The sequence below is a fragment of the Ambystoma mexicanum genome, chromosome 10 (genome assembly GCF_040938575.1).
Source record: "Ambystoma mexicanum isolate Mex_15411 chromosome 10, UKY_AmexF1_1, whole genome shotgun sequence".
NCBI lineage: Eukaryota > Metazoa > Chordata > Amphibia > Caudata > Ambystomatidae > Ambystoma > Ambystoma mexicanum.
Window position 1 is genome coordinate 706,094,486 of NC_090932.1, and position 23,968 is coordinate 706,118,453.

Here is a 23,968-nt window from a genome sequence, read left to right on the forward strand (position 1 = left end):
CAGACTCCACATCTGGCACATCTAATGATCAACAGATAGTTTAAGGAAAAGTTTATCAACAGATTGATGCCAACTTTGTCTTAGTATTTACCTTAACGACAATACTTGGCCCCTTTACGAAGCTGCATGAGCAAATGTCAGACCAAATGAAGGACCAAACTACTATGCTGGCAATGCTTCATTCTAAAATGATTCACATGGAAGGTTTTGTTACAGGAGTGCAAGCTAACTTGGACAACAGTACACCAAAAGTTGCAAGTCTACTACATAATATACTGAATCCTATAATCAAGGAAAAACAACATAGAAGATTGTCAAAGGACTTTGAATCTTCCCCAACACAACCACCATCTAGTAACCTTAGTACGCAACAGATGTCCTCGACAACGCAAACCGACCATGCAAATAGTTTGCACAATCTGCTGAGATACCTGAACCAACAAGTAAATTTAAATATCGAACCCTTAAGTACTATCGAAACCCAAATGCTGGATGGAATATCTACAACCAACCTGGCTGGAACCACATTTACTATGCCTAAAGATAAGGAGAACCTGCAGATTACAAGTGACAAAGAGATAGAGACATCTTCCTTGGTTTCTGTAGCAACACATCAGAGGGCTACAACAACCAACTCTGGCCTGTTAAATTCACAAAACAGTAGCTTAATGGTGGAAGGATTAGAGAGAGAGCAAGATCACCGGACACTCGATCGATTGCCCAAATGTGTGAGGTTTTTACAAAATCGACAAGTGTAAATGCAAAAGACAAACAAATGTAAAGCGAGTATGCTTTAATTCAACCAAACCAACGACAAAGGGTGGTCTTAAAAAATAATAAATCAAGTGAGAAAATGAACAAAAAAACAACCTGCTAAATTTAAACTAAAATCAAATGGAAGTACATCATTCATTAAAAACATCACCTTACCGGCGATTGATGGACCGCTAGCAAGAAGCAACTCCGTAAAGAAGTTTATACCATTTGATCCTAAACAGAGGTCGATCCATCAAGTTACACGGGAGCCACCAAAAATGATGCCGTCAGAAGATGGGGAAGGGTCAGTTGACTTGCTGGATCTGTCAACTTACACCATTTTGGAGAAGGATGAGGAAGAGAGAGAGTCATCGGAAATTGAAGATCTAACTCAAGAACCTGCTTCATCGGAATTGGAAGGATCAAGTGAGGAAAATGAAGACTGCAGATGGTCTAACAGGCCAGTTGGCCCGATAGCTCTTGAACAAATGAGGAGAAAATGTGTAAACCCAAAGGGTCAAATGCTGAACGGTAAGCTATCCCTAGAGGAAAGATTTAAGTCACTTAGGAAAACTGAACAGGCTATCACAGTTGCCACAACAACAAAGACCTCCTGTGTATGCTCCTGCACGACTAATGGTGGGTCACTTGACACAAGACAGCGAGACAGCAGTCAAGTCTTGCTGGGATGGGAAAAGTATATTGACCCACAACCGAACGAGGAACAAGATCAAGCACCCGTGACGAAACAATCAAACGAAATACAGCCTAACCATTGTCTATCAACTGAGAGCGAAGTTGGACCACAACAGCTGAAGATTCAATATTGTTCAACTGTCAAAGAAATGTGTGGGCAGAAATATCAGTATAGGATTTCGCCCTTGAGATTCACAAAACCTAGGAGGATCCAGGAACTGTTGATTAACGAACAAACGCAGCAGGAAAGGACTATGAAGACGCCGCCTACTTGCCTTGATGTTAATAAATCAAATAAAGTGACTACATCATTGCTACTAGAAAGGATTTTATCAATAAGCAACAGTCTGATTTTAAATATGGCTAACGTTATTAGGCTTCTCCACCATATCCCTTGCTGGAGACCTTTCACTACAAATGCCCTTTTAGTACTCAAATTTTCAGTTGAGGAAAGAACGGACAGGGTAATTCTACATCTGGCCATTCCGTGGATAACTAAACTTTCGTTGGAAGAGGCGGCTTAATTAAGACTGATGGGATTTGACCTTACTGAGTATTCAGCGGAACCATCTGAATGCCAGTACCTGTCTTGATCAAATCGAGACCAACCTAGGGATACCAGGCCGAAAGACAGTAACACCAGAAGATCAACTGAACAAGAAACTGACAGGGAAAGTACTGCATGGCTGGCTACAGCAGGATGCACACAAAAAGAAATGTGCAAAACAGCTAAAGGGAAAGAAGGAGATGAAGGGAATTGGAGATGGCTTGCAAACCTTTTGGCAGAAGAAAATAGGGAAAAAATAACGCCAAACAGGCACTGATGATGGGAAAAGGATGGTCGCAAGTTGGAACACTCAAGGTTTTGGCCACTTGTTTTCAAATGAAGATCTTTTTGCAATGAAATACGATCCAATCTATCTTCAAGAAACCTGGCTAAGGGAACCCCCATTGTTAGATGGCTACAAGATCCATTTGAATCCAGCCATTAAAGGAATAAAAGGTAGACCTATGCCTGGACTAATGATGGCAATCAACAACCAGCTCCAACTGACCCTAATTGAAGAACTAAATCCTAGCCCATTTATACAAGTGCTCGTGGGAAGATTGCCTGCTAAGCCTGACGGGTCGGATACGACCTTAATGCTCATAAATCTGTACTGGAACCCCAAAAGACAGGAATTGAACACATTTCCTGATCAGATAACGGGTCTGATTGGTGACCTTAGAGCAAAATGGACCAATGCTCAACTCTAAATGTGTGGAGATTTGAATTTCCAATGTCTGACCCAGAGTGGGAATGAAAACGCTGGGGACCTGACCCTTGCAATAGATTCTGAAATAATAGGCCAACCCTGGGTAACGGCAATTAACTCAAGAAATATTGTAATCTTAAATGGAATCAGGGAAGGTGACATCCCGGGGAAGGCAACATGGTCAGGAAGAGTGGGATCCCGCATCATAGACTACATTTGCGTATCGTGCAATTTTTTTACGTCAGTGTCCACATTGCGGGTGAAAACAAAACAAAGTAGCAATCACAAACTGTTGAAAATGACTTGGGAAATGGTGAGACCAGTTGAAGTTCAGATTTATCCAACTAATCTGGATCTAATGCCCGGAAGAAACAGAGTGAAGTCAAGGGGAAGCAAGTAGCCTACCTTAAGGAATCACTCAAGCTGGAAATACATCACATGCTAAGAGAAACCGTAGCAGATAGGGTGGACTATCTGAGACTCATCGAGGCGTACCAAACCAGAAAACATCAGGTCAATAAAACCATTGTTCACCATTGACATGTATTCGATGATCAAGGTATTAGGGAAAAGAAAAGGACATTGAATAATCTGATTCATAAGCTTAAAAAACAAATCACATTGGCAGGGATGAGAAAGATTAATAAACTAAAACAACATCATAAATATTGGTGCAAAGTGCACAGGAACAATCTAATGCAAAAAGACGCAGAGAAAATGCTGCAAAAAATAAGCCAAACAAATACTGCTGAGATGTGGACTATGATTAATTAACTGGATGTGCCTCGGGAAGGGTGTTGGGTATCACATTTCACAAAATTGTACGACAGTGACATGTTGGAGCAATTGAAAGAGAAAAAGAGCAGTCAACCATGGGAAGACCTACAAATAAACCAGGAGTCTGTAAAATACATCATACTGAAACTAAAGCACTCATGAGCACCAGGTCCTAATGGGATGTCAAACGGCCTACTTAAAGAAGATCCTGACCAGTGGTCCAAATTCCTAATGTGCTTGTTTGAGCACATAATGAAATTTAAAGCAGTTCCAATCTCGTGGAAAAAGGCTCTGATAGTCCCCATACATAAGAAAGGCCTCCGTTCAGACCCAGGCACTTTTTGACGTTTGGACCAGGTAATAAGAGGCAGCTCCGAAAATCGAACACTTGGTTCTTGCAAGGATAAAAGATTCCAGAAGTGAAGTCTCTAATATACCTGTGGTTGTGCCTGAACACAAACAAAAGAGACTGGCCAAGGGTTGTGTCACTCAGAGCCAAAGCCTTCAACATTGCTAGTCAGGGGTACATTTTATTGAATATGTTTTACAGATTTTCAATGCTCCCATTAATAGCCTATTACCGCATGAAGGCCCTTCCGATACTCACATATGGGGCAGAAACCTCCTTCACATTCTGCAGTGAAAACTGACCAAGATCAAAGGGCTATTTTGGAAAAGGGTGTTTCGATTGCCTAAAAGCACTCCTTTCCAATCCATCCGAATGGAATTAAGCCTGACAGCAATTAGCACAATAGTTGTATGGAAATCCCTCAGTCTGTTTAAGGAATGCACAGATGATACGCAGCGGGAGGCTTTGTGGCTTTGGGAAAAGTGCTGAGGGCTAAGGAAGAGAAAACATTGTCTGAATGTCAGGAAATCTGCCTTGGAACCCTGGAACAGTTGGGCAAATTCAAACAAAGTCTAAGGGAGAACCCTGACAAGGTAAAAAAAAATAACTGTATATCCAAGATTGGATTACTACCCAAAAAGAATGTCTGAAATTCAAACTGTACGGGAAATCAACTCAGGAACCAAGTAAGTTAAACAGTTAGCTAAAATACTGAGTACAATTAATGAACTGGTATTTTAGAGATCAGTTCCTCAGATTTCAGTTAAATCTATTCGAGACGAGAGTAATTCTGAGCAGGGGGAAACAGAACAACGTATGGACCACCTGCAGACTGAGTAAAGAAGAGGATACATACAAAACTGTGAAGCATTTGGTACTGTACTGCTCAGCCATGAGGGATGCAAGAATCATGTTTTTGACTGAATTTACGACAAAATATGGCTCTCTGACAATGAAAGAATGGTGGGCCCAGCTACTTAGGGGGTCCCACATACCATTGAAAATAGCCCTGATAAAACTCCTGTTAAAGATATTCTGAGACATCAAAGAAACCAAATGCACTGTTACGTGATTACTAGGCAAAAGGAAAAAATGTGAACATTGTTGAAGTGCATATCAATGGACAACGCATAACAGAGTCCAGCATATCACTATAATATGCTAAAGGTCGATCACCCATGGTAGTGTGATGTGTCAGAACTGCTCTCATCATCTGACCATTGGAGTGTTAAAAAAGATAAAACTCTTCAGTGTAATCAGGAGTTGCTAGTACAGGAGCTGAAGAAATAAAAATGTTCAGCTCCTGGAAACTGTGTGCCACTCCCCATTATCTGAATCCATTGCTATCAACACAATCCTGTCCTTCGATGATAGAACGCCTTCTATGTCGAGCATGATAAGAAACTGCCGGCGGTGGCTGTCCGTAAGTTTGTAGGTATGGGGCCGGACATCCCTGAGGATAAGGATACATCTGTTGTTGGGGGTATGCAAACGTTTGCCTACTTCTGCATTCCCTTGAAAGAAATCACCCATTCGCCCACACGTCCAACATGGACCTGCTCCATGTGGCCCCATTCCACCAAAACCTCCTCGCCGTCCCCAGGCCCCCAAATCTCCCCCCCTCTTCATTGCTGAAACCTCCCTGGGAACCCTCTTTGACACTGAGGCTGATGCCCACCTGCCTAATCATTTTCACCTCCCCACACAGGTGCTGCTTGCACGTCAGCCTGAACCGCCCAAAACTCCACTGGTCCTTCTGTCTACACTGCCGCTATAGCCCCTTCAAATGCAACCCTCTGTAACTTCTTCTGAACCAATTTTGCTTCCTCCGCTTGTACTCGTTGCACTGCTTCCTTCTCCTTTTCTTTCAACCATTTCTAATGGTGTATTATAATAGACTGAATTTCTACCCAGCCCTTTGCTTCAATCGCCACTATCTTGTCGAGCGCTTTTATTAAATCCTTCAGAAGTCCCCTTTTTACAACGAAATAAAAGAATGGAATTGCTCAGTACTAAGAATCTCCCATTTCTGCCCTCCACATATCCTGCATATGTAATATATACTGAGCAGGGTCCTCATCATCTTGCATTGTCCTCTGCATGTTCGATTGAAGGTCAGGCGTCTCTGGATATGTGCACCATAGCACCACCCACACTTGAGGTCTAATGTCATTAAAGTACGCCCCTTCATGACTATCGTCACCCAAATTTACAACCAGGTACCCAGCTTTAACCCATATGTTGTCAGTCTGATCTCCCAGTATTGAAACAAATAGGCTTTTAAAATCCCATACAGCACAAAGCATATATCCACTTACACACCCCAGTGGTGAGGGATGGGAGTGCCTTCATTAGATTATTTGTATCCATATGGGTCCATGGTATATATTGCTCTCTCCAAGGTTCCTTGTATAATAATGGAAATTGTGCTCCTACTGCCCTCGCCACTTTCTTCTTTCCCTTCACCGATCTCTTAGCCACAGCCATGAATCTGTATCTATTTTGTGACCTAGGACCCCACAAGCTTTCTACTTGTGGGGAAATAACTGGTGTGTGTTCCTCTTATTCCAACCCATCTACAGTATTGCACTCCTCATCTCCCCCTCGCGTACGGTCATACTCATCATATGACCGCATCATCCCATAATCCAAACTCTCGGCTTGCCTCGTCATCTCCTCTTTCTCCTTCTCGATATGCACATCATTAAAAGCCATGTTGTCTATTCTCCTGCTCTCCGTTCATGTCAGGAATCTGATTTGGGGTAGAGGACGGCGCTTCTTGTTTCCCAAGAGGCGATAAACTACATTTTCCATCAGGCGTTTGGATGCGTGTAGTTCCTCTTTCGCGTGGTACGCCAGCTGCTCATTAGCAGTAACTGTTGAAAACTCGCCGCTGCCCGTGCCTCGGTGCAGGTAATTACAGATTATCAGCATGGGCGGCGGCAGCTGAAGAAGCAAGAGCATGAGCAACGTTTTGGACGCCGAAGGACTTTTGGAGCTTTCCCCGGGCCGCGACGGTGATTAGCAGCCTGAACAGGAGAAAAGCAGTCGCGGGCAACAGCGGTGAATCAGGCTCCTTCCCAAGTGTTGGGCATCGAACTTCAGGGTCCGGATGTCCTCGTGAGGCATCCGGACCATCAGTTAAGTTTTCTACAACATTGTTCATGTTTTGGTGTTAGAGTATGCTTATTTTCGCTTGTTGATTTATGATACAAACACGGCGGTGAGTGTGTGATGAAACACGCCATGTGTAGGATACATGCCATGTGTGAGACACGCCATGTGTGAGGAAACACGCTATGAATCTCAGAACTGACAATACAGTGCCCTGGGAAAATAGGAGACTATCTTTTAAAGCGCACTTGTTTTGGAATCATTCTTTAGGGCCCACACAGCACAAGGGCATGTGTTTTGTGTATTTGTTCTAAACCCTTGTTTGTTGCTTCATTGTGCCCAGCGGGCCATGAGTCTTGTATCTTCATGAAAAGGGACAACCCTTTGTTTGTGCATGTTGCTTGTATGCAACCCTATGTGTTTTCAAGAAGTATACGTCCCAAGGCGCATGTTATGTTATGGTCAAGTTCTATGTTCAAGTTTATAATCCTATGTTTTGTGGTGTGCAAAGTGTAGTCTGATAGGGCCACTAATGAGGTACACTACTGTGGGCATGTAGCAGGTTCATTACATGTATAGGAGGTCAGGCTAGGTGTTCAGGAAGTAGAGGTGCAGGTATAGGAGTATTGCGTATATTGTATGTATTTGCTTGTTTATGTTCCCTTCCTTTCCTTTGTCACTCCATCCCCTTTCCCTATCTCCATCTTCCCCCCATTGGCTGCCACGTGGCTACCTGTGATATCATTTTCAGGTGCCCATGACAACCACGGTGGGAGGGGTCAATCTATTTGGCTTCTGTGGTTCGGAAGAGGGGATTGAGGCCCCTATTCCCTTATAAGTTTGACAGAATTACCTGCCCCCGTTTTCGGGGTAATTGAACCACCCAGGCCAAATGGATACAAATCCTCCCTCTTTAGCGGATGTGCTAAAAGCACTACAAGACATACAAGTAGAGTTGGTGCAGACTAGACAGGAATCCAGTATATTGAAAGCCCAGGTACAGGGTTTGGTCGCACAAGGCACCCTGCTGGATGGGGCTGGAACCTCTACTGGAGGGCAAACTGGTAGAGCCACGTCTACCGTGATTGTGCAGTCCCCTAGTAGTGTGCCATTAGCCGCACCAGAAAGTTTCACAGGAGACCCTAAGAAATATATGACCTTTTTAACACAGTGCCGACTTCATTTTTTGTGTAAACCAAAGGCTTTTGAGACAGTACAGGCTAGAACAGCATTTGTTATTTCCTATTAAACTGGAGTAGCGGCAGCATGGGCAATGCCTTTGGTGCAAAAGGATGATCCTTTATTATTTAATTGGGATGGTTTTCTAGTGGAGTTTGGAAGATTGTTTGATTGCCGGGAAGTTTCCTTGGCTCAAGACAAAGAATTGTTAGCTTTAAGACAAGGAACACGCGACTTGGTTTTATATGTTACCCAATTTAACAGGTTAGTGATTGAAACAGATTGGCCTGAGAATAAACAGACTGTGTTGTTTTACCAAGGGCTCAAAGAGGAATTGGAGGATGCTATAGCTCAAGTAGAACCTCAACCTAGTACATGTACGGCCATGATTGATTTAGCACTAAGATTGGATCATCGTATTGGAGAGCTCAGGGGAGAGAAGAAAAGACCAGAAGTGTTGCCCTTTGCCAGGTTGGATCGCGGTAAGGGAAACAGGAATACAGAAGGTGAACCTATGCAGTTTGGTGGAATAAGGGGGCCATTGTTTGTTGCAGAGAAGGAGCAACATAAGGCTAATAACTTGTGCCTTTATTGTGGACAACCAGGACATTTTATTAGGACCTGCCCGAATACTCCCAAGAAAGGAGCAGGTGTGGATAGGAACAAGGTTGAGGCGGGAAAAGGATTGGGCCGGCCTTAGGGGGAACTCATGCGACAGGCCCAGAAACAACTAGGTTCCCCAATTGGAGTGCAAATACGACAGGGAAAAGAAATTCACATTTGTACATTCTGGTGACTTTATTTTTTGCCTGTACTAAACAGCTAGTATCTGCAATGGTGGATTCTGGGGCCACCGGTAATTTCATTGACATTGGATTGGCGAAAAGGTTGTGTTTACCATTAAGGGAAAAATCTCAGGTTGGGGGGGTACAATCGGTGGATGGATCACCATTGGTTTCTGGGCCCATTTGTCAACAAACTAAGCCCATTTTAATGAGGTGTGAGTCTGGACATATAGAGGAAATTGTATTTGATTTAATAGCGGCACCTCAGTTTGGACTCATTTCGGGCATGCCTTGGTTACTTAAGCACAATCCCAGGATTGATTGGATTAAGCGGGAGGTGGTATTTGCAGGAGTGGAATGTGAGGGTCACATGGTGGAGGAGGTGAGACCTGCATTATATTTGGCAGATCAGGTGGCAGAACCACAAATGGTGGGAGCAATGGCTGTGAGTATCCCGAATCAGTACCAAGATTTAGCTAAAGTATTTGACAAAGGGGGAGCAGACAGGTTACCACCCCATAGATCCTATGATTGCGTGATTGATTTGGAACCAGGGGCTAAGTTACCTTGTAGTAGAATCTACGCTTTGACTGAAACAGAAAACCAGCATTTACGAGAATATCTGGATGACATGCTAAATAAGGGATTTATTAGACATTCCACCTCACCTGTTTCATCACCTTTATTCTTTTTCCCAAAGAAAGAGGGAACTCTTAGGACATGTATTGATTATAGAGCATTGAATAAGGTGACAGTGAAAAACAGGTACCCCTTGCCTTTGATTTCAGTGTTATTGGACCAAGTAAAAAGAGCAGTGGTTTACACCAAATTAGATTTGAGAGGGGCAACCATTTGATCCGTGTTGAAGAGGGGGATGAGTGGAAGACAGCCTTCAGGACTAAGTTTGGTTTATTTGAATACCTTGTGATGCCTTTTGGTTTATGCAATGCTCCTGCAGCATTTCAATACTTTATGCAGGAGGCGTTGAGTGAGTTTCTAGATCAGTTTGTCATAGTATATATTGATTACATTTTTATCTATTCATCTTCTGAAGAGCAACATATAGGTCATGTGAGAGCAGTGTTGAAAAAATTACAAGACTATCAGTTGTATGTAAAACTAGAAAAATGTGCCTTTCATACCACTCAAGTGGAATTCCTTGGTTTTATTTTGAGTCCCTCTGGTATTGTGATGGACAAGAAGAAAGTGCAAGCAGTTACGGAATGGCCAGCGCCTCAATGCATCAAGGATATCCAGTCCTTTTTGGGTTTTGCAAATTTTTATAGGCGCTTTATTTCAAATTTTTCACAAATTGTTACACTCATTACCAAAATATTAAGGAAGGCCACTAAATTTGATTGGAACTCTGAGGCAGAAGTAGCTTTTCAAGAGTTAAATAAAGCATTTACGTCAGCTCCGGTACTGAGACACCCTAATCCAGAGAAACCTTTCCAAGTGGAAACTGATGCTTCCAATGTGGCTGTTGGAGCAGTATTGTCTCAGAAGGATGAAGAAGGAGTGTGGCATCTAGTAGCTTTCTACTCTCGTAAGCTTACTAGCTGTGAACAAAATTATTCAATCACTGATAAAGAGTTATTGGCAACTAGAGCAGCATTTTTGGAGTGGCGACATTATTTGCTGGGGGTCAAATATCAGGTTACAGTGGTCACTGATCATAACAACTTGCAGTACTTCAAGACAGCTCATACATTGAGTCCAAGGCAGTTAAGATGGTCACAGTACTTTAATGAGTTTAATTTTGTAGTCACTTTTAGACCAGGAAACAAATAATGGAAAAGCTGACACTCTATCTAGGCAGCAAAATTTGGAAAGCAGTGTAACCGAAGTTAAGACTATCATTCCTGCGGACAAGGTAGTAGGAGCGGTAATGACTCAGTTACTGAGACAAGTAAAACAAGAAATGAAAGGAAAGGTCAAATTGAAATGGGGAGAGACGAATCCTGCAGAAACATTCCACAATGGTCTTCCCTACTATGCAGGGAAATTGTTTTTACCAACGCTCGCTTTGCAAAAGAAGGCGATGCATTGGTGTCATAATTCACCTTTAGCAGGACATTCAGGAAGTAAAAAGACACAAGGTTTGTTGGAGAAATATTTTTGGTGGCCAGGATTAAGAGAGGATTCTATTAAATACATTCAAGAGTGTGAAACATGTGTACGCAGTAAGTCAGATCATAATAAGAAAGCAGGGTTACTCCAGCCCCTACCTACTCTGGAGAAGGTTTGGACACATATATCCATGGATTTCATTACTGATTTGCCTCCCGATGATCAGTATGATACAATCTGGGTGGTGGTGGATTATCTATCTAAACAAGCCCATTTTGTACCTTGTAAAGGTATTCCGGGAGCAGGGAAATTGGCAGAATTGTTTTTGGAACATGTGGTCAGATTACATGGTCTACCTCAGAGTATTGTATCCGATAGAGGTCCTCAATTTACTTCCAAATTTTGGCGTACTTTTTGTAAAATGTGATCAGACGCTTGAACAATATTTACGCTGTTATTTAAGTGATGGTCGTGAATCTTGGGTACAGTCTTTATGGTTGGCTGAGTTCACTTATAATAACACTGAACACGCCTCTTTGGGTATGTCTCTGGATGCATGTTTGTATGGTCAAGCACAGAATATGTTACCAGAACATTTACCTGATATGGAGAATATTCCTATGCTTTAGGATAGAAAAAAGCTACTTCTACACCTCAGACAGAAAGCACGAGCCAATTTAGACCAGGCTAAGGAACAGTATAAAAGGTATGCAGACAGGAATAGGAGAGAGGCTCCTCAGTATAAAGTGGGGGATAAGGTCTGGCTTGCGACACACAATTTGCCTTTGAAAGGACCCCGTAAATTTGCCCCTAGGTTTATTGGACCCTACGAAATTGTGAAATGTATATCTACGGTGGCATGCAAATTAAAGTTTCCTCAAACTTTAAAGATACATCCAGTGTTCCATGTGTCTTTGCTTAAACCCGCAGCTCCAGGGATGCGCGTGCAGAGACCACCAGCAATTATCAAGGATGGGCAGACAGAATATGAAGTAAAGAAGATACTGGACTCAAGAAGGAGACAGAATCAATTATGGTATCTCATCCAGTGGGTAGGATATGGCCCTGAGGATTGTTCATGGGAACCCGCTAGTGCGGTTCATGCACCTAGATTGGTGCGACAGTTTCATTTGCAGCATCCAGAGAAGGAAAAACTTGGAAGGGGCCCTGAGAGAGGAGGTACTGTCAGGAATCTGATTTGGGGTAGAGGACGGCGCTTCTTGTTTCCCAAGAGGCGATAAACTACATTTTCCATCAGGCGTTTGGATGCGTGTAGTTCCTCTTTCGTGCGGTACGCCAGCTGCTCATTAGCAGTAACTGTTGAAAACTCGCCGCCGCCCGTGCCTCGGTGCAGGTAATTGCAGATTATCAGTACGGGCGGTGGCAGCTGAAGAAGCAAGAGCATGCGGGAATGTTTTGGACGCCGGAGGACTTTTGGAGCTTTCCCCGGGCCGCGACGGTGATTAGCAGCCTGAACAGGAGAAAAGCAGTCGCGTGCCACGGCGGTGAATCAGGCTCCTTCCCAAGTGTTGGGTATCGAACATCAGGGTCCGGATGTCCTCGTGAGGCATCCGGACCATCAGTTACATTTTCTACAACATTGTTCATGTTTTGGTGTTAGAGTTATGCTTATTTTCGCTTGTTGATTTATGATACGAACACGGCAGTGAGTTTGTGATGAAACACGCCATGTGTAGGATACATGCCATGTGTGAGACACGCCATGTGTGAGGAAACACGCTATGAATCTCAGAACTGACAATACAGTGCCCTGGGAAAATAGGAGACTATCCTTTAAAGCACACTTGTTTTGGAACCATTCTTTAGGGGCCACACAGCACAAGGGCATGTGTTTTGTGTATTTGTTCTAAACCCTTGTTTGTTGCTTCATTGTGCCCAGCGGGCCATGAGTCTTGTATCGTCATGAAAAAGGACAACCCTTTGTTTGTGCCATTTTGCTTGTTTGCAACCTTATGTGTTTTCAAGAAGTATACGTCCCAAGGTGCATGTTATGTTATGTTCAAGTTCTATGTTCAATTTTATAATCCTATGTTTTGTGGTGTGCAAAGTGGAGTCTTATAGGGCAACTAATGAGGTACACTACTGTGGGTATGTAGCAGGTTCATTACATGTATAGGAGGTCAGGCTAGGTGTTCAGGAAGTAGAGGTACAGGTATAGGAGTATTGCGTATATTGTATGTATTTGCTTGTTTATGTTCCCTTCCTTTCCTTTGTCACTCCATCCCCTTTCCCTAACTCCATCTTCCCCCCATTGGCTGCCACGTGGCTACCTGTGATATCATTTTCAGGCGCCCATGCCAACCACGGTGGGAGGGGTCAATCTATTTGGCTTCTGTGGTTCGGAAGAGGAGATTGAGATCCCTATTCCCTTATAAGTTTGACAGTTCATCTGTTCCCACAGGTAGGTGCTCCCCTCTTTCATGTCCATTTTTAACCGTGCAAATTCACTTTCCACCTTCCTTAGTGCATCTGCCAACTCCTTCTGTGGCTTTGTATCAGTTCCTTCCGGTACTCTGCCCCTCGCAGTGGTGGATTGTGTAGGGTAAGGGGAATTTTGGTATCAGGCCGACGTGGGTGGCGGTGGGGCTGTGGTGGGCAATGGTACATTGGTGGTATTCATATATCCTGACACTGCACGTGTAGGATAACACCTGAATGAAGGACACTGAACTGCCTTGGCAGGTGGCACAGGGGCACTCGGAACAGTAGGTGCAATGGTTATCGGGGCACAAGGGGTGACCAACGTGCTCACCATCTTAAGGGGGTCTATAGAAACATCTTCCAAATCCTCCACCATTTTCCATAACTCTAATACCTCCTTTCTGTTTTTAAATGTTTTCCCTGTATATTTGGCCACAAAAATGTATTCATATGACTCTGTTATATGCCCCCTGTTCCGGCCATTGCTTATAAATCCCTTCTTTCATTTGTGCTATCCATTCCTTAGGATACTTGTGAATGTGTTCTCAATACAAATGAAGGGCTTTTCATATGTATTCCAATGGGTTTGCTGGTTCCATTGTGGCTGCCCCTGTATCAAAGTTATACGATATTGTCGACACCCATGCCCAGCCCCAACAAAACCGTACCCTCCCCAATTCCCTTTCCCCCTTTTCCACTCTCCCACTGTAAATGTCCACCCTTCCCTCAATACTTACTCCCTTTCACACTCCCCTCACACTCACATCCACTCACTATCACAAACCTCTTTTCACAAAACAGCATAGGCCCTCCCTCGGCCTCTACTAGTCACAACAAAAATAACCAACAACAAAAATCACAATAAAGTTTATTTTTTGCTTTAACGCCCCCTCTTTATCAGGTGAGGAGATTGCAGGCCCACATGGGCCTCTATCACAACTACTTCTTATTCTCACGCCCCCTCTACACAGGGCAGAGAGATCTCAGGCTTTGCTAAATATACAGGGTTTCTTGATGTATCCTTTTTCGTGTGTTACACAGCACTAACTTCTTCCCTAATACCATCGGAAAGTTTCCCATTATACCACAATCCGGTACATAAACAATCTTTATCCCTCACCATGATGAAATAGGATAATGTAAAAATTGCGTTGATCACTGTTGACAACTCCAATGAGTTCTAAGACTTCGGTCTGTCTGACCTAGACATAAACTCGGTTCTGATGTGTAGGATTGACACCAATACATCTAGCTGTTGTCTGTGGTTAATATCACCAGAGTGGCAAGGTCAAGACGGATTCCAGAAAGGAGATCAGGGGATGCATGAACCACTGGATGGATGTGGAAGCCTGGAGTAGTTCAGAGATGCAAGGGACAAGTGAGACAGGATTTGAAATATCAGAGACTGGATGGTGAGCCTTTCCAGAGGTACTACAAATGCTGTCACTACCATGTTCCCCACAACCTAAGGACATTGGTGAGTGAAGGAATTCTCTTGAGAACGGAGGGGAGAACGTCTGCTTTTTCACTTCTCTTCTCTGCTGATCAGAAGGGATATTTTCCCCATAGCTGTGTTAGGAATCCATTGATGTACACCAGTTGTTGGAAGGGCATCAACAAGGATTCCCTGGTGTTGAAGAGCCACCCGCATTTGAATAGGAGATTGCCTAGGGACTGGGTGTAAAGTTTTGCATTGTTGAGATTTGGAGTATGGATCAGCCAGTTATTGGGCATGCGGTTGCTCTGCACCCCCTTCCTATGGACTAGTGACTCCACAATCAGAGGTAGAATATTTTGAAGACTCTGGGGGCACTGCCAAATGGTAGTGCTTTGTACTGGTATTCAGCTCAGAGGACTTCAGGCCTCAGTAAATGTCGGTGGGCAGGGATGATCAGAAAGGAAGCATCTTTGAGTGCAATGTAGCCAACAAATCGCTTGTGGTGACCAATGGAGTGAAGGACAGAAGAGTTTCTATTAAAAACAGGATTTATTTTACAACTTTTTCACCCTTTTGAGGTTTACAGTGGGGCACAATATACCCAAAGGCTATGATACAAGAAATAAAAGGTGGAGCAGAGTCCTCATCATTGTTACAAGAAGACACCTCTATCACCTTCATCATTAATAATTGTTGGAATTCAGCCTGTAAGACTCACTGCATTATAGGATCTTCTGACATAAATATGTAAGGAAAGTCAAAATACAAGTATTAAAAATCAGTCCAAAATAGATGCACAAGATATGAGAAAAACAAAAATGTATTATAACTGCCTAGGCAGGGAAACAAATACAAAAGACATTCATATTTATTCTGAAAATTGACCGGTTTTATAGTGTATTACAGAAAGGAAAAGGACAACAAATGTTACAAATCCATTACATTTTCCAGGCTTTTGATTCGTCTGCATTATTTGCACAATAGGTGTTTCCATACATTTCCTAACTCTATTGATTTACTACAAACACGTGACTAAGTTAGTTTGTTAAAAGGTTAACTCATGTGCTTTGAGCTCATCTCCTTTTGCACACCTTTTAATTTGATGGCTATCTTTTAAACATGTATCAGCTAAACACAACTTGCAATTGTTGCTTCACAAGAAATATAGGGATTGGATGGAATGTACATAATCATTCACTCCACTCCTGTGAGGTGTGTTAGTGTGGTATTGATATTGTAACTTGACATCCTCTCCCGTTCACCTAAGCAGTTTGGCACCATATTACCATTCTCATCATTGCAAACCATTTATCTCTGGTATACTTTGCTACTCATTGTTGGAAACATTACTTGCCTGGTTTCCCTTCGTCATGATTTCATCTATTCTGCCTTTGAGCTTTCATGCTGGGACTTAGCTGCGTGCAAACTTAATTCTCTTAAAACTACAAGGGTATGTGTATATATTAATATACTTATATGTGTAAGTATCTATATAATGTGTGATTTCATGAAGGTGTCTTGATTTATATTATGTATATTTGGTGAGGGATATGTGTGAGCCTCTGAAAGAAAAATACATTATTCCTAATTAATCCTGCTTCATGTTTAATGGCATTCTGCACAAGTTCTTCCTTAACAAATGGAGCCTTATTGGTGTGATTTATCATGCATAGGGCAGTGTTGTGCTTTATTCACTCTGTCTTAACAGACATATCTTCCACCAGTTATTGCTCTGCTCTCACAGGCTTATGACCTTCGTTGTATTACATTTTGACATACTGCTCAGGAACATTTGTTATATATCTTTCAAATGATTGCCTGGAACTCAACTAGAACAATATATTTTGACCAATCAGTATGCAGTGTTATGTCCTTTAGCAGTGATATCTCCTATCTCTTTGTTGCTCTCTCATGACCTCACTACCGTATCTCAAGCTTGGGAACTGGTTTGTCCCCCTTTGTCTTAGCCAATCACTGCACAGTATTTAATGGTGTGCTCTGTAAAGTTGCAGTTGAGATATGTGTATACTTCCTTGCAAAGGTTTGGCTAATATTTTCTGTTGTTGGGTGGAGCATTTCCATCCTTTTGAGGTGGCTAACTAGATTTCGAGGCCGACATGTACTCCGTGCCCAGTTTAGTGTAAAGGGCTACTGTCATTCATTGTTATTGTTAGTATGTTTTATATTTCCAGAAAAAATGTTAAATGCAGCTGTTTTCTCTATGACATGGGGGTATGTTCAGCTATAGGTTGAATATGCTATGGTTCACTGAACGTGGCTGTGCATGCTTTGTTGAGCCTGCACTAAGGAATCTCTTTTGGGTGTGTGTGTGTGTGCGTGTGCGTGTGCGTGTGCGTTTGTGTGCGGCTACTGCCTTCCATGCTGTGTGCGTAATGCACGTTTAGGGTACTGGATGTATTCTAAAAACACTGTTGTAATCACCCATATTCTCATATCCCTCAAAAACCCCCCCTTCATCACTTGAGGGGTGAATCTTTCTCTAAACTCTCTCTCATTTTCTTCCTCCTCTTTTTGCCAGTCATAAACACTCCTGGGTATCCATATTTTATGTATATCTCTTAAACCCCCACCACATATGGCATAATCCCATGGCGTGCATTTTAAGTAGCTAGTTGGCCAATCTGATTTGAAATGTATATAGCACTCAAGGTAATTTGCTGGATTAGGGGGTGGTGACCACAAGTCATCTTCTGGGCAACAATGCCTATTTATCGGGTACCTGGTTGTGTCTCCTACCTGTAGTTGCTCATCTGTTTGACAGCGTTCATCTTTCCAACGAGGAGTGGCACTACTCGTCATAAATGCAAGAACAGAACGGTACTTTTCTTACCAAGGGACACACAACAAGATACTACTATCTAATAAGTACACAAAAGTATTTTTAAAAGGACAAGGATAGGAAATAATACTTGCCTGAAATGAATTAGCCACTGGGGCATCCCTGATGTAAGAACTGTTAGCTAGTAGTCATCCTTGACAATTCCTCCTGCTCTCTCCATGTCCATTGTCAATATGGTTATCTGTTTTATGGCAAGAGTTAAATATCCATTGTCAGTATCATTGGGAGGCACGTATGTGCTCCCTATTTTTCTACAGACCCTGTCCTCGATTGCTTTGAGCCGGTCGAGCACCATCTGGTTCTGAAGTGCCACAAGACTGAGTGCACAAAGCTTTTCACGCATTGTGTTGAGTCCATTTTCAGTAGCATTAGAAAGCTCCATCAAATTCCTGCAAATTATCTAGTGCCATTTTGAATTGGTAGCCATGGTATCCAGTCTTTTCATCGAAAAATGTTTCATCTTAATATTTTCAATTGAATATTTTCTAACGAAAACATTTTCATCTAATGCATTTTTGTGTGGGGTAAAGGCTTCATTTTGTAAAATGTTTGCAGTGGGTTTTTAAAGGTCCTAAACAGGGGGTTGGGAGAATGGAGTCCCCTCCAACAAAAAAAAAAATGATGCATTCGATGAACATTTTTTCGTTAGAAAATATTTGATGGAACTTTTTTCAGATGCAACATTTTCGAAGAAAAGACATGGAACCGGTAGCCGTCTATTTCCCTGCAGCCATCAACGAGGTAAAGAATACCTCAGTCTTTGAAAATAAATGCTACTGTGCAGGCACCTTCTTTAGGGTTTTGTCAGCTTCCTCTGAAAAACATTCTGGATATTTCTTTCTTTCTTTGCATCCTAGGTGAGTTCATTTGTCCTATAACTGTTGTGACTGGTTTGGGGGACTAGGATCGTCCTTTGGAAAATTGTAAATACTTTTCAGGTACCATCATGACAGTAGCATGCAAAGTTACCAGTGAACAGAGGCCGCTCCAAGAGGGTGGTAGATAAAAGTTGGCTTTAGTGCCGCACTGCTTCAGGAAATCCATGGTGGTGGCTGTCCCCTCACTTAGCACTGGCATCATGTAAGTCCAGTTGCAATTACTGTTGGTGCAAACGGACACACTCCTTTGCCTCTGAAACAGAATGAAGATAGAGTGAGCTTCTGTACTTTTACAGGTTGATCATGTTGATGCAAACTTGTCAACTTATTAACATGCAGTGCCCACACATTTGTACAGCTTTTATCTTTTTGCTTTACTTTGTCTTCTGTAAACCCCATTAGTCCTTCAGAACTGAACACAGCCTGCCCCTTTACCCATTTCTTGTTCTAGAATGTTGCATCTTCTACAATGATTTGCAGTTTTTCTCGACATTGTACTTCATCATATTTTCCCAACCTTTCAAAATTATTTTTGCACCTCGTTTCCATATTTATTCAAACTGTGCGTGCCTGGAATTGCCCCTGTACCCTGCAAGTTATTAAATGTGCTAAGCACTGTGCCTCTAAAGTCGACACTTCATGTGATAAGAACAGTCAGGGGGTGCCAACCGCATACAGAATAAGCCCAAATATATAACACGATTCATTTACTTTTGCCCTACTCATGGCCTTCATGAAGTCATACCACACATTGGTACCCTCTGAAAGATGCTCATCAAAGGTGTTATTTGTTTATTTGCTCAGCTGTTGTTTATGCCTGATCATGAGGTTAGTTCTATATATAGGTACAGCCTCAATCTTGGTACTATTATGTGTAGTATTTCTAGACCCTAACTTTAGCAATTCTATTAACGAACAGAAAAGAAGAAGAGAGAAAAATAGACAACATATCCCTAAAAACCAATTCTTAACATTTTTACGATTATTTTCTTTAGCTTTTTGCATATTGCTTCTTGCACTTGCTCTGTTGTGGCCGAAAGGCTTCATTCTCATCTTGTACTTGTTCTACAGTTGAAAACTGATTACTTTCACTGATGTTCTGTCATTTTGAATCCCAATGTCTGTTGATTCTCAAGGTTGTGGTGCGGAGCTTGTGTCTTTGTGCAGATTGGTGAGGTAAATTCAGGCACAATTAATTTTCAGCTTGGCTGCAGTTGTTGTTGCCTTTTCTACCTCATGGGGACCTGTGAACTTGGGTTCATTATATTTATTCACATGCTGTCTAGAATAGACCCGGTCTCTTGGGTGTAATTGAAGAGGTACTTCTGTTGCAATGGTGTGCTGATAAGTTGAGGCCCTGTGGCTTGCTTTGATTTATATCTGTGAAGAAATGAACTTTGTGCAGGTTGACATATTCTTAAGATGTACATTGATCTCTTCTCCCCACAAATCTAAACTCCTGTGGGCATCTGACACTGTTCTTGGGGGAACAGAGAGGACATGCATTCTCCTTCCTGTCACTACCTTGTGGGGCGTAAAGTGGTGGTCCTTACAAGGCTGATTCTGTAAACTGAACAGAGCCAAGGTTAGGCAGTGTAGCCAGCTCCTTTTAAGAGTACTGCAGTGTTTAGCTAACTTTAGTTTTAGCAAACAATTCATCCTTTCCACCAGCAGATATGCATGTGGGTGGTGGGCAGTGCCTTACTCGTAACATTTGGGTAACCTCTCCTAGAAACTCGTTTACAAAGTGGGGCCTGTTATCGGACCTCAGAATCTCACATAAACCCCAACCGGGGAATAACTCCCTCACTAAAAACCTAGCCGCGGATGTAGCATCTGCATTGACACAAGATCTGGCCTTTATCCAGCGGAAATAAGGGCACACTACCACTAGTACATACGTGTATATGTTGCATCGATTTACCATATCAATGTAATCGATATGGAGTTCCTTGAATGGCTCTGTGGGGCGAGGCAATGTTGCCTTCAGTGTCTTGAGTGTGTGTCCAGGATGAAACTTGTGCCATCTGGTGCAATTTGTCAGACTTGTTCGGCCTAATTGGGCACAAACCAATCCTTGCTAATGTCAGCAGCAATGTGCTGCTTGGGTGCATGCGTAGGAAAATGGAGCTGCTGTAGGGCAATGTTCAGTAGCTCCACAGGCATTACTACCTTACCTGTGCTATTTTGTCTCCAGATGATGTCCGTGGGTGACTACATACAACCTGTTTATACACATAAGGCTTTTCCCTCTGCAGCGGCTCTTTCCTGAAACTCAATGATGTATTCCTTTGATAGTGCACTGTAAGATTCTGGTAGCCTTCCCTGCTGCACTGCGGTAACAGGCAGCTGCGTTTCTGTGCAAAACTAAATCTTTTCCTTCGGAGTGTGCCGCACATTTCACTATGCCTACATGCAAAGGTCATTTCAATGCTTCAATTAGTGTAGCTAACCTTTTCTCTTTCCCTTTGATAACCCTGAGTGCACTGTGGAGGTTATGCATGTGGTGACATCTTTATAAGATGATATTTATAGGGCTTTCATGAGTGCTACAAAATCTGCTGCTTGCGCTGAACAGTATGAGGGTAGTCTGTGTTGTATCACTATGTGAAACTTTTCCTCGTTATCCTTTACATATTGTATTACTGCTGCTCCTGTATGTCTCTTGCCACTCTCCTGGTCTATGGTTTGATGACCCATCTACATAGTACACTTCTCCTATGTCCAGAGGTACTTCGCTCACTCTGCTGTACTTGTCTGGCTCTCCTTCATATACTGTACAATCATGGACTTTGTCCTGAGGCTCAAATGGTGTGGTGATGCATGTTGCTGGGTTGACTGTGTGACACCTCGCTATGGTAATGGCTGGATTTGTTAAAATGACCTCATACCCACTTGCTTTCTGTGTAGTGAGTGTTGATTTATTCTCTCTAAAATGGAGAACAGTGCATGCTCACTGTACAAAGTGATTGGACATCCCATAACTATGGTGGCTAATTTCTGTACAACAAATGCTAAGGCTGCTAATGCTTGCTCACATGGGAAATGGCCTTGCATTACTGGATCCAAAAGTCTACTTTAGTATGCTAAAGGCTTGTGTTTTTGCGATGATTGCTGTGGAAGTACTGCTGTCATTACCGGTCCATTCAAATTTGAGAACAGAAAGAATGGCTTATTGTAATCTGGGGTTGCTAGCACTGGTGCGCTGTGATTGCTGTTTTTAAGTCTTCAAAACATTTTGCCATCTCTTCTGTCCATGTAAGTGTTCCTTTAATTTTGGGTGCTTCCTTGAGCACCTGCAATAGGAGTCTGACATATGTTGAGTAATCGAACACCCATGTTATGCACTAGTTTCATAGATCTACAAATTGCCGCATTTCTCTGATGGTTTTGTGCTGTGGTGTGTTTCTCACTGCTGTGGCTGTGTCTGAGCTTATCTTTATTCCTGCTGATGATATGATCTGTCCCAAGTACACGACTTCTTTCTCGCTGTATTGTAGTTTGTGTCTGTCCACTGTGAGAAACCTGAGGGTATTCTCACTCCTGCTCCCCTTGGATCCTTTGCATAGGTGGCCATGGAAAGACCATTGCTCTTGGATCCTGACCATGCGGGGGGGGTGAGGGAGGATCACCTAGGTGGAGGGTGCTTGAGTATCAGGAGTGCAGTGCCCTCGGGCGAGACATGGTATCCCCTTTTCTTATTGACAACCAACGCAACCCTCCCCCAACCGTTATGGGCTATTAGAAGCCAGCTCCCCTCATTTTGCCACATTTTGACAGTGCAGAGACAAGGAAGCGTAGACTCAGAGTAATGAACACCACACACTCTCACCATTCTATTACTGGGATGAAGAGGCAACTGAGAGCAATGAAGACTAAACTCTTTCACCATTCTGGTACTGTTACGAGCAAGAGGTCTGCTGAGAGCTGTGAGGTTCAGGCATGTCCCTTTGATTATGGTCAGGCAGTGTTAATCGGACATCCACACCCGCAGGTTGTCAAGGGGCTGCAGGTGTACAGCCTAGCAGGGAATAGAGCAAAAGGAGTGACAGGAGGAGGCACAGGAGACCCTTATGAGGAGGCAGCAGCGGTGGGACCAGAGACAGAGCCAGGACACCAGCAATTATGCCGGAGGATTTGTAGGACCACAAAGAGTGGGCCATGTGTTTTCCCCAGGTCTGGAAGCCTCCATTTTCAAGTGCGAGCAGCAGGACCTGCTGAGGAGAAGCCCGGTGCAGAGAGGCCATTGTCCATGTCCAGAAAGAAGACCTGGAGCCAGTGTGCATAGAGAACACTGCAGGCAAGCGGGAATAGCACTGCTGGGTTTCCTCACTTTAGAAGTCAAGAGGAAGTCATGGCTACCACCAGGAAGATGTACAAAAGGCCAGTGAGTGTCGGCAGGGCATGTAAGCACTGAGGCGCTCTTGTGGGACCGCAAGTGAATATAAGCCAATACATGCATATTGAATACCAAACTAAATAAACATTTTACTTTGAAGCCATTACATGCAAATTGTATACTGAACTAAAAGGAAACTTAGAGCCAATATATGCATATTGCATACCAAAGTAAATGGAAACGCAACTTTGAAACAAATAAGTGCATAATAAATACCGAAATGAAAGAGGGTTTACAAGTGAGCAACATAAGTGTACCTGGGACACTGAACTGAAAGCAAACAATATTAAATGTATGTTGCACCATGATTTAACTTAAAATTTTGAAGGTAAGTGCAGAAAAGGCTAAAGTGAGCCACACAGTGAATGTGTGACTTCAGTGTGGCAAGCCCAATAATTGGCAAGAGGTGTGTGACATGTGTTGACAGATCCACAAGGCTTACAAAGAGAAGCCACCAGAGTTCAAGACTACACATAAAGCCAAGGGTCCGACAAAAGGAACTAAGTGAAGGCGACTTCGTGCATAAGAGCAAGTGCCAAGGAACCTGTGTAGGCTGAGGAGTCCTGCGATCCTGTTGTGCAACCCTGGGATTGAGGGATCGTGCGGTCTAACAACTGCGACCTAGACCATTGACCCATGAATAGTGAAAAATAAGAACACTGTGAAACAGGCCAAGGAAACCACTACGGATGAACCATACGTGTAGTCTTGTGAACGGAATCTCAATACCCCTTTTGTTTTGAAATATGTTATTTGAAACTTGGGCAAGGCAACCCCAAGGAGTGATTTTGAACTGTGACATCTTGAACTGGAAAAAGTTTATTGTGAGACTTTTTCGGGGAACTTTCTTGTGTTTGGGGACAGGGGTGCAGAAAGAAAGCTGTGTGCTGGACAGAGCTCAGAACCTTGAGTTGAACACTATTTCTTTTGACTTTGATACCCCTACACATTGTTTAGCTGAAGTTGTCA